At 44.0% G+C, this 13251-nt stretch overlaps 1 protein-coding gene and 1 long non-coding RNA gene across 3 annotated transcripts in view; both read right to left on the minus strand.

Annotated features, from left to right (window-relative positions):
• Window positions 1–13251, minus strand: part of LOC307045909 (uncharacterized protein) — a 600354-nt gene that overhangs the window by 474822 nt on the left and 112281 nt on the right. The window lies entirely within an intron of this gene.
• Window positions 9274–12469, minus strand: LOC307012944. Its single transcript, XR_013800789.1, has 3 exons — window positions 12366–12469; window positions 11213–11305; window positions 9274–10212 (listed from the first exon to the last, which is right to left on the minus strand). It is a non-coding gene; the product is annotated as an uncharacterized lncRNA (long non-coding RNA).

Genomic DNA, 13251 nt, shown 5'->3' on the forward strand with positions numbered 1-13251 from the left:
TCCGTACATCGTACAAACACTCTTGGACTGAGAGACAGACCGAAGGGAAGTACTCTGTATTCGTAACAGATCCCCTGAAATGCGAACCTCAGATATTTCCTGTGTGGGTAATATACTGGGATTTGGAAATACACATCTTTCAGTCGTTTTGTTGCACGAGACGCAGCAGAGATGTGTGAGTGAGCATTCTGAATTTGTATCTTTTTAGATATTTGTTCAGAGCCCTCAAATCCAGTATCTAGTATAATTCCGTTCCCTCCCCGTTTGGGAACGAGGAAATACTTGGAATAAAAGCCGCTCTGACTCTGCTCGGCGGGTATTATAGATATAGCCTTCTTTTCTAGAAGTGAGAGAATCTCTCTCTCTAGAATATGGGCCGATTCTCCTTGGGCTTGTGAATACAGAATGCCCGAGAAGCAAGAGGGGGTGACAGCGAATTGGGGTCTTTAGCCCCGTGTTACTGTCTTGAAAACCCAAGCAGACATTGTGAGCATCTCCCACAGTTTGCTCCTTAGAGCCAGCGGAGATGTCACGTCTCTTACCCTCTGAGTCTCTATTTGTTGTGTTATGGGGCCCTCTAGTGTCTGAACATGGTGGTACCCCATTTCGACAATCCCAACAGACACTGCGCATGCGCGTGACGGTGGTGCCTTCACAACCCCAGCCGGCACTGCGCATGCGCGTGACGGTGGTGGCTTTATAACCCCAGTCGTCACTGCGCATGCGGGTGGCGGTGGTGCCTTCACAGACCCGTCTATTATCCGCCTTTTGAGAGAGGCCGTAGCTGCTCTCAAAAGGGGAACAATTGGCGGACTGTTTATTGGTTTTATTGGTTTTATTGTTTTTCTTTTCATTTTTTTGAGCTGCGCCCTTTGCCTGAAGCCTGGATGCGTCAGCGGAAAATGGTTTATAAAAGAAAACAGAACAATATCGTGACATTTGCTTTTGCAGACTTGAGGATGGCGTTGAAGCATCTCTCAAGGCAGCGGGAGCACATCTGGAGCTGGCGAACCGTGGACTTCCATCTCTGTCACGGAGGGGAGAAGAGGAGGCTGTCAGGCCGCCCGCTTCTTCTTCCTCGACTGCTGGCCGAAATTCTGGGTTGGCTGCTCCTGGGCTGCAGCCGGAACCGGAGATTTTCTGGGCCAACTCGCCCTCGTCTCCTGCCTGGGCTGGGGACTCGGAGCGGGCTGTAACCTCTGCTGCTTCGGTACTTTGAACCGAGCAGTTGAGGTAGCTTGGGCGAAGGACTGCCGTTGTGGAGGCAGCGGCTGGACCCTTCGAGGGAGACAGAGGTGGAGGGCCTCATCCTCCTTCTTCTTGGACTCGCATCTCTTCTGCATGGAGATGAGAGCAGAGACAAAAATCCCCTCGGGAACGATGGGCATGTCCAGCACATCCTCCTTTTCCCGGTCTGGGAGGTTGGTGAGGTTGAGCCATCTAGCTCTTTCCTGCACCACCATGATTCCCATTGCCTTGCCGTGGCCTGGACGACGCAGCGTTCAACGCGGAGACAGATGTCCGTGAACGCGGCTTTCTCGTCCAGTACTGCCGGTCCAGGATTGCTTGACAGATCCTCGCAGAGCTCCACTTGGTATGCGGTTAGCAGCGAGGAAACGTTCAAAGCCCTGGCGGACAACACTGCGGCTCTGTAGGACCGTTCAGTCATGGTCGACTGGAATTGGTCCGCCATCGCCGGCAGCATGGGGTGCCTGCTTGGTGTAGTAGCCATCCTCGGTAGGAGGTGGGCTGCCACCAGCGGTTCCATAGGTGGAATGCGGAGCAGGCCGAGCCTCTCCATACCGTCACAGTCTAGGGAGGAGGCACCCTGGATTGGGGCCTTGTTGCTGAAGGGCCGTTCTCTCCACGAGACCGACACCTCATCCAACATCTCCGGGAAGACCGGAAGGAGTTGCCTCTTTGTTCTCGTTGCTTGGGGCAAATCTTTCCCCTCGTAACGGGACCTGGAGGTCTCCTTGGCCATTTCAGGCCATGGGATGTCTAGTCTGGATGCGGCACGCTGACACACGGCCTGCAGGTCCAAACTTAGACAGGGCGAAGCTGATGTACTATCGCCCGGGAGAGCAGCCATCGCTCCCGGCTTTGCAGCCTGAGCCGATGACATGAAGACGTTGTCTTCCTGCTGATCCGAGTTGGACAGGAGGAATCCAGAGGCATCCTCTTTGTCCTCCGAGTAGTCCAACTCCAGGACATCTTCCGCGGGCGAGACCATGGTGAGGTCCAGCCGGGAGCCCCAGCTTGGGGTAGCGTGGGGCTCCGCTCTCGCGTCTCTCGCTGCCACCGAGTCCCAGCCTGACACGGTGCGGGACTCCGGTTCTGCAGCTGCCACTGCTGATGAGCTCCAGACCGACACAGTGCGGGGCTCCATCTCTGTGGCGGACGCCCCCGTGTCTTGATTTCCGTCCGGAAATCAGGGGACATGAGGGGGTCCTGACCCGACAAGCTAGCTTGGCGAGCTAGCCGTCGGCGGAGGCTCTTTATGGTGAAACGGGCACAATGCCCGCATGAGCCGGGGTTGTCGATAGCCTCCTGGGCATGTTGCAGCCCGAAGCAGGACGAGCAGACCTGGTGTGAGTCTGCGTCCGAAATCATCAAGCCACAGCCGCAGAGCCGAGCCTCCAATTCCCTGACTCCGCTGGTGTGAGGGAGAGACGTGTCCATCTTGTTCGCCATTATGGGAAGGACGCGCTCGTAGCAGGTACTTCACAGAGAAAAAAATCTTCTCCAACCTGTCGTTAGTCCGAAGAAAAGACGACGGCGTAGGATTTTTTCTCGAAGAATATTACCTGGTGTGGTAATATTCTTTTAGTCCTATTCTTCTCTGGTGTGAGAAGAAAAGAAAAAACGTCCTTGCTATCGTGGTGTCGGTAGCGAGGGAGGCAAGCTAGCAACAGGTGTGCTGCTAGCTTGAAAGTCAAAACCTTACCTTTTTAATTTCCGGAGAAAAGAAAAACGGCGAGGTCGATTGTCGTATTAACTGGTATGTTAATACTAACAGTCTTCTTGCAGAAGCATAAAAGTAGCCGGCGAGCGCCCGTCGACCGAAGTTAGCTTGGGTTCAGTCTGTGGACTGTTAAGCTAGCCCGGCTACCGATATAGCGATGTGCTCTGAAGCGAGAAGAGGTGTTTGAATGACGCATGCGACGTAGCGCAAGCTACTTATAGGGGGTGGATTCCCTGACGCTGACGTCAAGATCACCTTTCAATCAGGATTGGCGTAATGAGATTGATGCTTCTGTTTGCTCCGCGGATGAGACGCATCCCATAGTGAGACATCGAACGGAGTGTTATGAATGAGAACTCAATAACTTAGATTATTATTTATAATAATAATAATAATAATAAATGGGATTTATATAGCGCTTTTCTAGACCCAAAGACGCTTTACATTATGAGTAAGGTCAACAAACAAAACAAGAACAAAAACACAAGCATAAACAAAAACAAAAAAGCATTCAGGAGGATGTTGGTTCAGAGGGGGGAGGGGCGGGTTTAAGGATAAGCAGAGTTGAAAAGGTGGGTTTTGAGACGGGACTGGAACAGGGTGAGGGAATCGTCTCTTATAGTTTTGCTGAATAGTTTCATGTCCGCTTGCCTTTGAAACGTAAAATGCCACGGCAGTGTGCAGATGGGGAGCATGTTAGCTTAGCTTGGTGGCTTCAGCTAGCTCTGGAACTTTCAGCTCGGTGGCAGCAGGTCCCGCCTCGGCTCCGCCTCTTTGCCCTTATTTGGAGCAGGCTGGAGAAGGCGGGAGTTGAACTCTGACGTCACTATCGAGCCGTTAGTGGCCGACTCCGCCTACTAAGGGCTTCTCAGCAACTCTGCAGAATCCTATGGGTGACGTCACGGACCCTACGTCCATTTATACAGTCTATGCTTCTAATGTGTCCATGTGCTGATTATGACATGTGTTCAGCAGGTGATGGCTTAACAACCTCCAGTCTTGGTGGGGACCCTGCAAAGTCCAAAAAGGGACCGTCTCAACTTACCCATAAGCCTTTGCATTATCTTTCACTCTTCTACTGTCCTGTTAAGCACCTTGTATTGCCATTTTTAATGGAAGTCACTTCATAAATAAATGTTATACGGTAATAATCATCAGCAAATTATATCTTCACTTATAAAGCGCAAAGAAAAACAGCAACACAAATACTGAGTCTGGCTCAGGATACCACAGACCCTCACTTAAATTTAAAATGTGAAATTGTTTCCATCTGAACATTATTGACAATTTAGTAGCTGACTTAGAAAATCCACAGTGACTTCCCTTTCCTGCAACCTTCAACTTTCTGCCCCCCCCCCCCCCCACACCTCTCCGGTCTTTCTCCTGGTTATGGTGATGGCCTGTCAGGAGATGCTGCTGAGAGGCCGAGAGACGTGAAAATCAGCTCAGATCAGAGCTGATCCACACACACACACACACACACACACACACACACACACACACACACACACACACACACACACACACACACACACACACACACACACACACACACACACACACACACACACACACACACACACACACACACACACAGGCATCGCAGTGTGCTGACCAGTGAGCAGTGATGTGGCCCAGTGTCTGTGTCTCACCTCATCTTCATCATACCTTCCAGCCCTGACCCAGAATCCTGCAGACCTGCCACCCGGCTCTGTGTGTGTGTGTGTGTGTGTGTGTGTGTGTGTGTGTGTGTGTGTGTGTGTGTGTGTGTGTGTGTGTATGTGTGTGTGTGTGGGGACCTACATCTGTTTACACAGTCACGTATGGGGACTCGCCTTCCTTATGGGGACATTAATTTTTTAGGGTGAAGACTCAGTTACGGTTAGGGTTAGGGTTAATTTTTCGGGTTGGATTGGGGTTTTGGGTTCTCGTTGAGAATAGGTGGCACGGGCCGAAGGATCTGTGGATGGGTGTGTGTGTGTGTGTGTGTGTGTGTGTGTGTGTGTGTGTGTGTGTGTGTGTGTGTGTGTGTGTGTGTGTGTGTGTGTGTGTGTGTGTGTGTGTGTGTGTGTGTGTGTGTGTTATTCGACATAAGGTCAAATGTGAGTTTTTAAGTTGTTTGGACCAATTCTGGATAATGTGTGTGCTTATGACTGGTTGTAGGCTGAGGGGATCCTGGGCAAAGATCCTCAGAGAAGTCAGCAGAAGAATGGGATTATGGGTCCCAGTGGGTGGGGCGGCTGGAGCCAGAGCCAAGTTCTAGAGGCGAGCTGGTCTTGGTAGGGGGAAGCAAAGTGGGAAATAAGAGATAGTGTGTGTGCTTGTGACTGGTTATAGGCTGAGGGGATCCTGGGCAATGATCCTCAGAGAAGTCTTCAGAACAAAGGGATTCTGAGTCCCAGTGGGAGGAGCAGCTGGAGCCAGAGTCATGGCTTGTGAGTGGTTATGTGTGACCCTCTTAGTCCCTTTCATCACGAACCCTCCCTGATTTTGGTTGTGGTCTGAAGGGACCCGTCGACCGGCCGAGCCCGACCATAGACCAGCATCGCCTGTAGGGGGGAGACAGAGGAGAGTTGGTGTTAGGAAGAGAGTTTTTGTGGGAAGAGTTGTGTCCTTCTAGTCGGCTGGGGAGGGGGGGATGGGAATGGAGGGGAGGGGAGACTCCGGGGTCTGGAGTGGTTTGGGGTTATGGACAGGGTTTGCATAGGAGCCCTGCGTAGGGTAGAGTGACTTAGGGTCAGGGCAGGGGATGGGGTTTAGGTATGTACTCTGAGTAGGGTGGGGGAACTTAGAATCAGGGTGAGTGGTGGGAGGGGCCTGGCGATGGGTTCTAGAGGGGGTCGGAGCAGAGGTCATGTCAGAGGTGGAAAAGTTAAATTAATTCTGCACTGTGGTTACCGTTTCCTGGGTCAGCTAGAGGGTTAAGTGGGGAGTGTGTGGGTGTATGTAATGTGTTTTTGTAATGTTGTTGCAGTATGATCATGTTCGTATGCATCCTGTTTATTATGTTGGCATGTATCCGTGTGTGTGTGTGTGTGTGTGTGTGTGTGTGTGTGTGTGTGTGTGTGTGTGTGTGTGTGTGTGTGTGTGTGTGTGTGTGTGTGTGTGTGTGTGTGTAGTCAGTTGGGGTGGATGGTTTGATGAATGCAGAGAGTCTGGTGACTTGTCTGAGCATACCTGGGGGGAAGGTGTGTGTGGCAATGGCTCTGTCTCTAGTGTATTTATGGTGTGTGGCCTGGAGGAGTGTAAGGTAATGTTTGATTAACTTTCTGGTGGCTGGGTTTAGTGGTTTGTAGAGTGTTTGTGTGTGGCTGGGGTATGAGGCTTTAGCTCCATGTGTTTAATTAATATCAGTGTGTGTTGGCTGTGCATACTCTCAACGTCCACTCAACTGCATATACTGGGCTCCAGTGGCGGCGCCAGGGTATGGCTAGGGTAGGCTACAGCCATACCAAGAAATGGCTTAGCCCTACCTTAGCCCGACCATGAAAAAGTATGTTAAAGTAAGTATGTTGAGAACACGGATTGCGAAAATCTACCGGTCGTGTCCACAACACACAAACTGATCCTGCTGTAACAACAAGTGCACGTTACAGACGCAATATGGTTGAGACCATTCGGGCTTATGCTAGAGGGGTGCAAGGAATAGTCTAAGTAGTGGGGGAGTTTTATACACTAAAGGTGTGGAAATTCTCTCGCGTTATAATATCAGCGCGGCCGCGGTCAGATCAAAATGCCTCGAAATGCAATTTGAATAGACCTACAGCCAATCAGAGCAACGAAACGTTGGGTCTGCTGCTTCATGCATTACTGATACGTCACGTTCACAGTGAAAAGTCCCCAAACTCGCACAGAGTAAATTGCAGACAGACAGCAGAACTTCTAGGATTAATTGTATATTTCGGATGGATAGATTTGTTCTTAAACGCCCTCGCATTGAGGTACAAGTCGAACAGGTGCCAGAGTCACACGACCCACCTGAAGAGTGAATAGTGAGTCTTGAATATATTTTGTAATAATGGGTCATTTGAAAAAGTGTTTTGTATGACAATAGAGACACAGACCACCTGTTGTGTGCTGTGTCTGTCTCTCTCTGTTTACCTGTGTCTCTCTCTCTCCCTCTCTCTCTCCCTCTCCGTGTCAATTCTATATGGCAACTTTTCTTTTCTGAAACGTTTCTGCCCCTGCGTAGCATGTTGTAACAATGTGGAATTAGCAGAATAGGCTATTGTATTGTTTAACTCACACCTTTTGCTCTCGATGTAATTTAGCTGATAAAAGGAGATTCATAAAAGCTAATAAAAGCCTCACGTGTAGCGTTTCACTGTCAAGGGGTGCGATATAGCTTGTATGTAATTACATTACAAATACTGACTTGAGCCCCACCACTGTATGGGTTAGCCCTACCATAGATTACCGAAAAAAATACTCTGGCGCCGCCTGGGCTCTGGGTTTGAACATTCAAAACTGTGTGGGCTCTTACCTGGGTAGGTTGTAGTTGGGCCTGGTGAAGACGTTCCGGGGGGTTGTGGTAGGAAGTCTTTGTATATTTATTTTTGCAGGTCCAAGTAGGATGGTTGTGAGTATCTCCTTTTTAGAGTTCCAGGCGGTGGTTTCGGGAAGGTACAAGGTCCCAACAGTTAAAGGAAGTGTCTGTTTTGTATAGGACAGATAGAGTGCTTCCATATGGGGCAGAGCCCAACACAACACTTAAAAGTGCACTATTGTAATTAACGCAAATTGAGAAAGGTTTAAAAAAGCTTAAACTTAAAAGCACTTAATACATTTAAAAATAGAGTACCGTTCATTATAGCTGAGTGGAGGGGCTCCTCGACGTGTATCTTCTTCAGGAGGAAGGGGTTAGGCATGTGTTGGTTATGGTTAAGGTTAGGATAAGTCTCCAGGAAATGCATGTAAGTCAATGTAATGTCCCCTGAAGTGATGTATACATGGTATGTGTGTGTGTGTGTGTGTGTGTGTGTGTGTGTGTGTGTGTGTGTGTGTGTGTGTGTGTGTGTGTGTGTGTGTGTGTGTGTGTGTGTGTGTGCTAGGGCTGCTCGATTATGGCAATAATCATAATCTCAATTATTTGGATCAATAATTGTAATTGAGATTATTAAATGCGATTATTCATTGACTTTGAAGACATCCATTTATTGGAGAAAAAAAATGTGAGAAGGTTTGTTTTTAACAGTTGATTACCCTGAACTTTAAGTATAATTCAACAGAAAACCCCCCAAAAAAGTAATTTAAAAAAAATTGTTTTATTTCCATTACGTTGTTTTCGTAATCATTACAAGCCATAATCGTAATCGCGATTAAAATATGATTAATTGAGCAGCCCTAGTGTGTGTGTGTGTGTGTGTGTGTGTGTGTGTGTGCGTGCGTGCGTGCGTGCGTGCGTGCGTCCGCGTGACATGATGGCTTTTGGCACAGTGGGCTCTCCTGCCTTAATATCTGAATTGAGGAGAAGAATGAAGGACTGAAAGGAAGACAAAAGGATGGAGTAGTCAGTGTCCTGAAAAAACTGAAACATTGACTTTATTAAATGTATTATCTCGACAAATTACAAATAATTGTATAGTTAAAAACAATAATATAAAGTTTAAATTAAAGGTAATAGGTTCAACTTCATATTTTTGGACTAACCTAATACAGGAATGTGTAATTTGTTGATATAATATGGGCTCAGAACAGTCTCATAATACACACATGCACACAGAAGGATTCACACTTGTATTTCATGATCCGCAAAAGGATTCACACTTGTATTTCCGGATCCACACTTGTGTTTTTCAAAGCACACACAGATGTGTTCCGTTTCATATACATGTAAATACAAATTCAAAAAAAAGTTTTAAATGTGTATTTTTGAACAACACATATTTGTTTTCCGTTTAAAACCTTTGAACCTGCAAACACAAACCGCTTTCTGTGCACGGATCGCTATGCATTCGTGTCTGGTTTTTTTTAGACTTCCCTGACGCTCACCCGATTAGCACTTGTAATTTTTTCTATCTACACAAAAATAACTGATTGGATGAACTCAATTCAATTGTGGGCAGGATTTCCATCCAATAAATATTCGTAGCCCCAACTGAAACTAAAAACATCCATTTAATAAAATTGAATTGAGTTAGTCCAACTCATTTTTATCAAATAAAGCTGAAATAAAATTATTACGTTAAGTAAATTAAATGAATTTACATTTGTCCAACTCAAACTAATATAATTAATTGGTAAATAAATAATGTAAAAATATAATTATTTTTCACTTTCTCCCCCATTAAGACACTCATGAGACAAAACCTAGTTGAGATATTTTTATTGAAAATTCTCAGATAACAATTACACCTTGAGGTGGATAGCCAATCCTCACTTTACTTGTGTAAACAGTGTCAAAGTTCTCTGTCAGAGTTATTTGTCTGTCTGCATTTCTTTTTTTATAAAACATATCAATAAACAGACTGAGCAGGAGATAAAAGCAACTCAGAAAAATAATAATAATGCCAATCATGGATGAGGAAGGTGACAGTAATCCTCAATTCAACATCAATATTTATATACACATCTCAATATTAGCTCTACTTGAAAACACAGAGCAAGATGTAAACATATTTTTTTTAAAGAACATTTTTAAAGTGGTGCAAATAGCACTCCCGTAACAGTGCCGAAACTGGTGAAAAATGAACACCCAGCTATTCTAGATCTCCAAGTGCAACAAACAACAAAGACACTATAAAAAGGTGGATGCTTTGCACTGCTCTCCAAACAGGGAATATCATTGGGTGGTTTTGATATATAAAAGAGCGCACTGCACAAACCCTACAGTATATTTGGTAATTGAATAAGTGTAGTGTAGCCATTTGCTTTGAACCTACAATTACAAAAAAGCTAAATATTTGTTAAGGAAACTTGACAATACACTTGTTCACCTCTTATGCAAACAGCTTGATTTTCAGCTGCTTTATTTTTGCATTCAGCTTGTGCCCATCCAAGTTCATTACGATCTTCTGTAGAAACTCAAAGGTGTACTTCAGGTTGTCCGGGTAGCTGAGATCAAGGGCATAAATGAGCCCCAAGAGCATGATGAGTCCCACAATGACGCTGCCTACGTTTTCCATGACTTTAATGCCTTCGATAACAATTCCCACGTCCTCTGGCCCACCATCCCCATTTCTTCGGATCGTGTAAATCCCCATGACTGTGTTGGAAATGTCCCTCTCTGCATCGTCAGCGGCGGAGGCCTGAAAACAACACAAACACGTATGTTAAGTAAAAAGCTGAACCCCACAAACAGAAAACTGTATGAAATATAAATAAGCATTCTTAAACCATCAACTGCACTTTAGAGAAGCAGATTTGCTTCTGTTTGGCTCGCCTAATTGACCAATACTGCTTTAAACTGAGATAAGGACCTTCAACCTTATCAACATACAGAGCCTGAAATACAGAAATAAATAGTTGTACAAAAATGTAGAAATAAATTAAATCTAATAAAGATAGTTATCCATGTATGTCCTGTTTGCTTATCAACTTTTACTTATTTATTCATACATTTACCTATTTATTTCTATATTTATTATTTTATTCATGTATTTATTTCAGGATCTATTTATTATTTTATTTATTTACTCCTGTAATAATTTAAACATGTATTTCTGTATTTATTAATCCATTCACCTACTTATTTCTATATGTATTTCAATATTTATTTATTCGAGAATTTATTTATTTCAGCATGTATTTATTCATTTCTGTATTAATTGATACGTTTATTTATTGCCATATTTATTTATTTATGCATTTACCTACTTATTTCTACATTTATTTATTCTTAAATGTATTTATTTCAGCATTTATTTATTATTTATCCCTGAATTAATGTATACATTTATTTATTCATTAATATCCATATTTATTTATTTATTTCCTTATTTATTCCTGTATTTATTTTTTCATTTATTTATTGATAATAATAATTTTAATTTTTATAGTGCCTTTCAAGAGACCCAAGGACCTTTACAATGGGAAACAAAACAACAAAAATAATAATAGTCACAAGGATACACAGGTTAGATACCTAAGTAATACACACAAGCGAGAAGTTGACATTATAGACATCTAGCCTTGGGTATGAATGGTGGTGTGCCATAGGATGTTCTCATTATAAATACATGCCATGGTATTAATAAATTAGGGTAACACTGTTCAACGCTACATGGGAAAAATATTGTATAAACTTACCAGATACTCCTTGAAGAACGAGTCTGGATCTTCAGTTAGGTATATTACAAGGCTTCTCAGGATGCACTCCCTCCTGGTGTGGATGTTGTCACACTAAAGCATGGTCGACAAATCAGGACAGAATTTAGTTAATGTGGGTGCGACAGAGCGGTTGTCTGAAGACCAGAAAGGTCAAATCAGTCGAAATGTCCCTAAGCAGGAAATGGTATCTGACGAAAAAAATGTTGGGGGGGGGGCTCTGCAGCAGCACGTTAAACCGTGTGCGACCGTTATTAACATTTTCACAGAACAGAAGACACACTTACTGGAGCCCGCTGCACTGTAGGCCAACGCTGTAAATACTTCTATATAAATTAGCTCCTGTCTCTTTAGCTTTATTACAAGTTGACGGGAGTTCTGCGTTAGCTTTAGCATTAGCCATTGTGTTGAGTGTGGAGACGCTATAAGGGGACTGCGGGAGAATAACCCAAATCTAACAAATTCAAAGTGATGACTCTTTTTCTAAAGGTTTACCTCAAGTACGAGCAAAAAGTATGCAGCATTAAAACTACTCTGAGAAGTCAAATGGAATCAAATAAGTAACTTAGGCCTACATTTCTGCACAATTGTGGGTGCCTGCTTGTGAGTGAGGTTACCCATAAAAGACTCAGCACATATATTATCTCATTATTTAGATTAAATATTTGGCAGTAAAAAAAAGACCAGTGCCTAAACTCAACTGAACTCCTACAGTCCTCCTCTGCCTGCCTGCACTAAGGCCAGAAGAGATGGACAGACCTGAGCATTATGATAGAAAATGGCGGCGCTTACCTCATGCACTTTAATTACTCTTTGCATTTTTTTGGTTGGATATAAAACTCAATTTTGGTGTACTGTGTTCAATGAAAATAACATGAAATCTAATATAATACAATCCACTGATCTCCACTATCCAGCAGGTATTCAATGCTACCCACATGTAGCAAGCTAGCTTCTAGCTACCAGTTATCTGGCTAGCCATAGCTAGCTTGCAGTTTACAACTAAAAACGGAGCAAAATATAACACGGTGGTTTCAAATATTCTTGTCGATATTACTGTATGAAAAGGCATTACTTGGAAACAGGGTACGTTCTAAACTACTAGAGACTACTAAAAAACTACTAAAATACTTACCAAAGAATAGACTTTCCCCAGTCAGTTTCCACAGTCAGTGTCAGAGAAAAGGAGGCAAAAGACAGAACGGATGTGCGTATGTGCAAAGGGGCGGTCCCCAGATGAAAACAATTCATTTTGAGTTGATCTGTCCTAAATACATTTAATAAGTGAATTGATTAAACTAATTTGTGTTACACTAATGAACTATACTAGGTTTATTTCTTAATTAAAAATATTTAATAAAGCGAACATTTGTATATTGTGTCAAGTCTAAGAAGGGCTTGAATCGTTTTTATGAGTGTATAGCCAAACAGATGTCTCCTTTATTCTTCTGTATGCATGTGTGTATTATGAGACTGTTCTGAGCCCATAATATAATACTAGGGGTGGAATGGTATCGTCCCGCGGGATATGCAGTCACACGACGAATATGCCTTTTTTATGAGTGGGAAAAAAGTCTGTCACTCTGTTGTGTGCGGTCAAAGGTGTTAAGTCCAGTAATGTTTCATGTTTTTGTTTAATCATTTTCTGTCTTGTCTCCCACTTCCTATCCTGGTGTGTGTCTGCCTTTTGTTTATAGTCGACAGCTTCCCTTTGTTCTTTGTCAGTTCGTCTTGTCCTGTCCTCATGCCAGAACTCTGCTCACCAGCAGATTATTATCCTGTCTCATAGCCTCATTTATGTTCTTGAAACTCTTTTGTAAGTTTTGTTCCTCACGTAGTAAGTGATTTTCGTTGTGCCTTATTGGAGCCTTTTATTCACCTCGCTAAGAGTGTCATTTTCTTTTGTATACCTTTTGAAAATAAAGTATATTATTTATACTTTACCTCTGTCTCCCGGGTCGTGCATTTGAGTCCTTTTCCTTGTTTATCCAAGTTTGTGACGCACTCAGGACAATATCCAC

This window comes from Notothenia rossii, assembly GCF_949606895.1.
Source record: "Notothenia rossii genome assembly, chromosome: 7".
Taxonomy (NCBI): domain Eukaryota; kingdom Metazoa; phylum Chordata; class Actinopteri; order Perciformes; family Nototheniidae; genus Notothenia; species Notothenia rossii.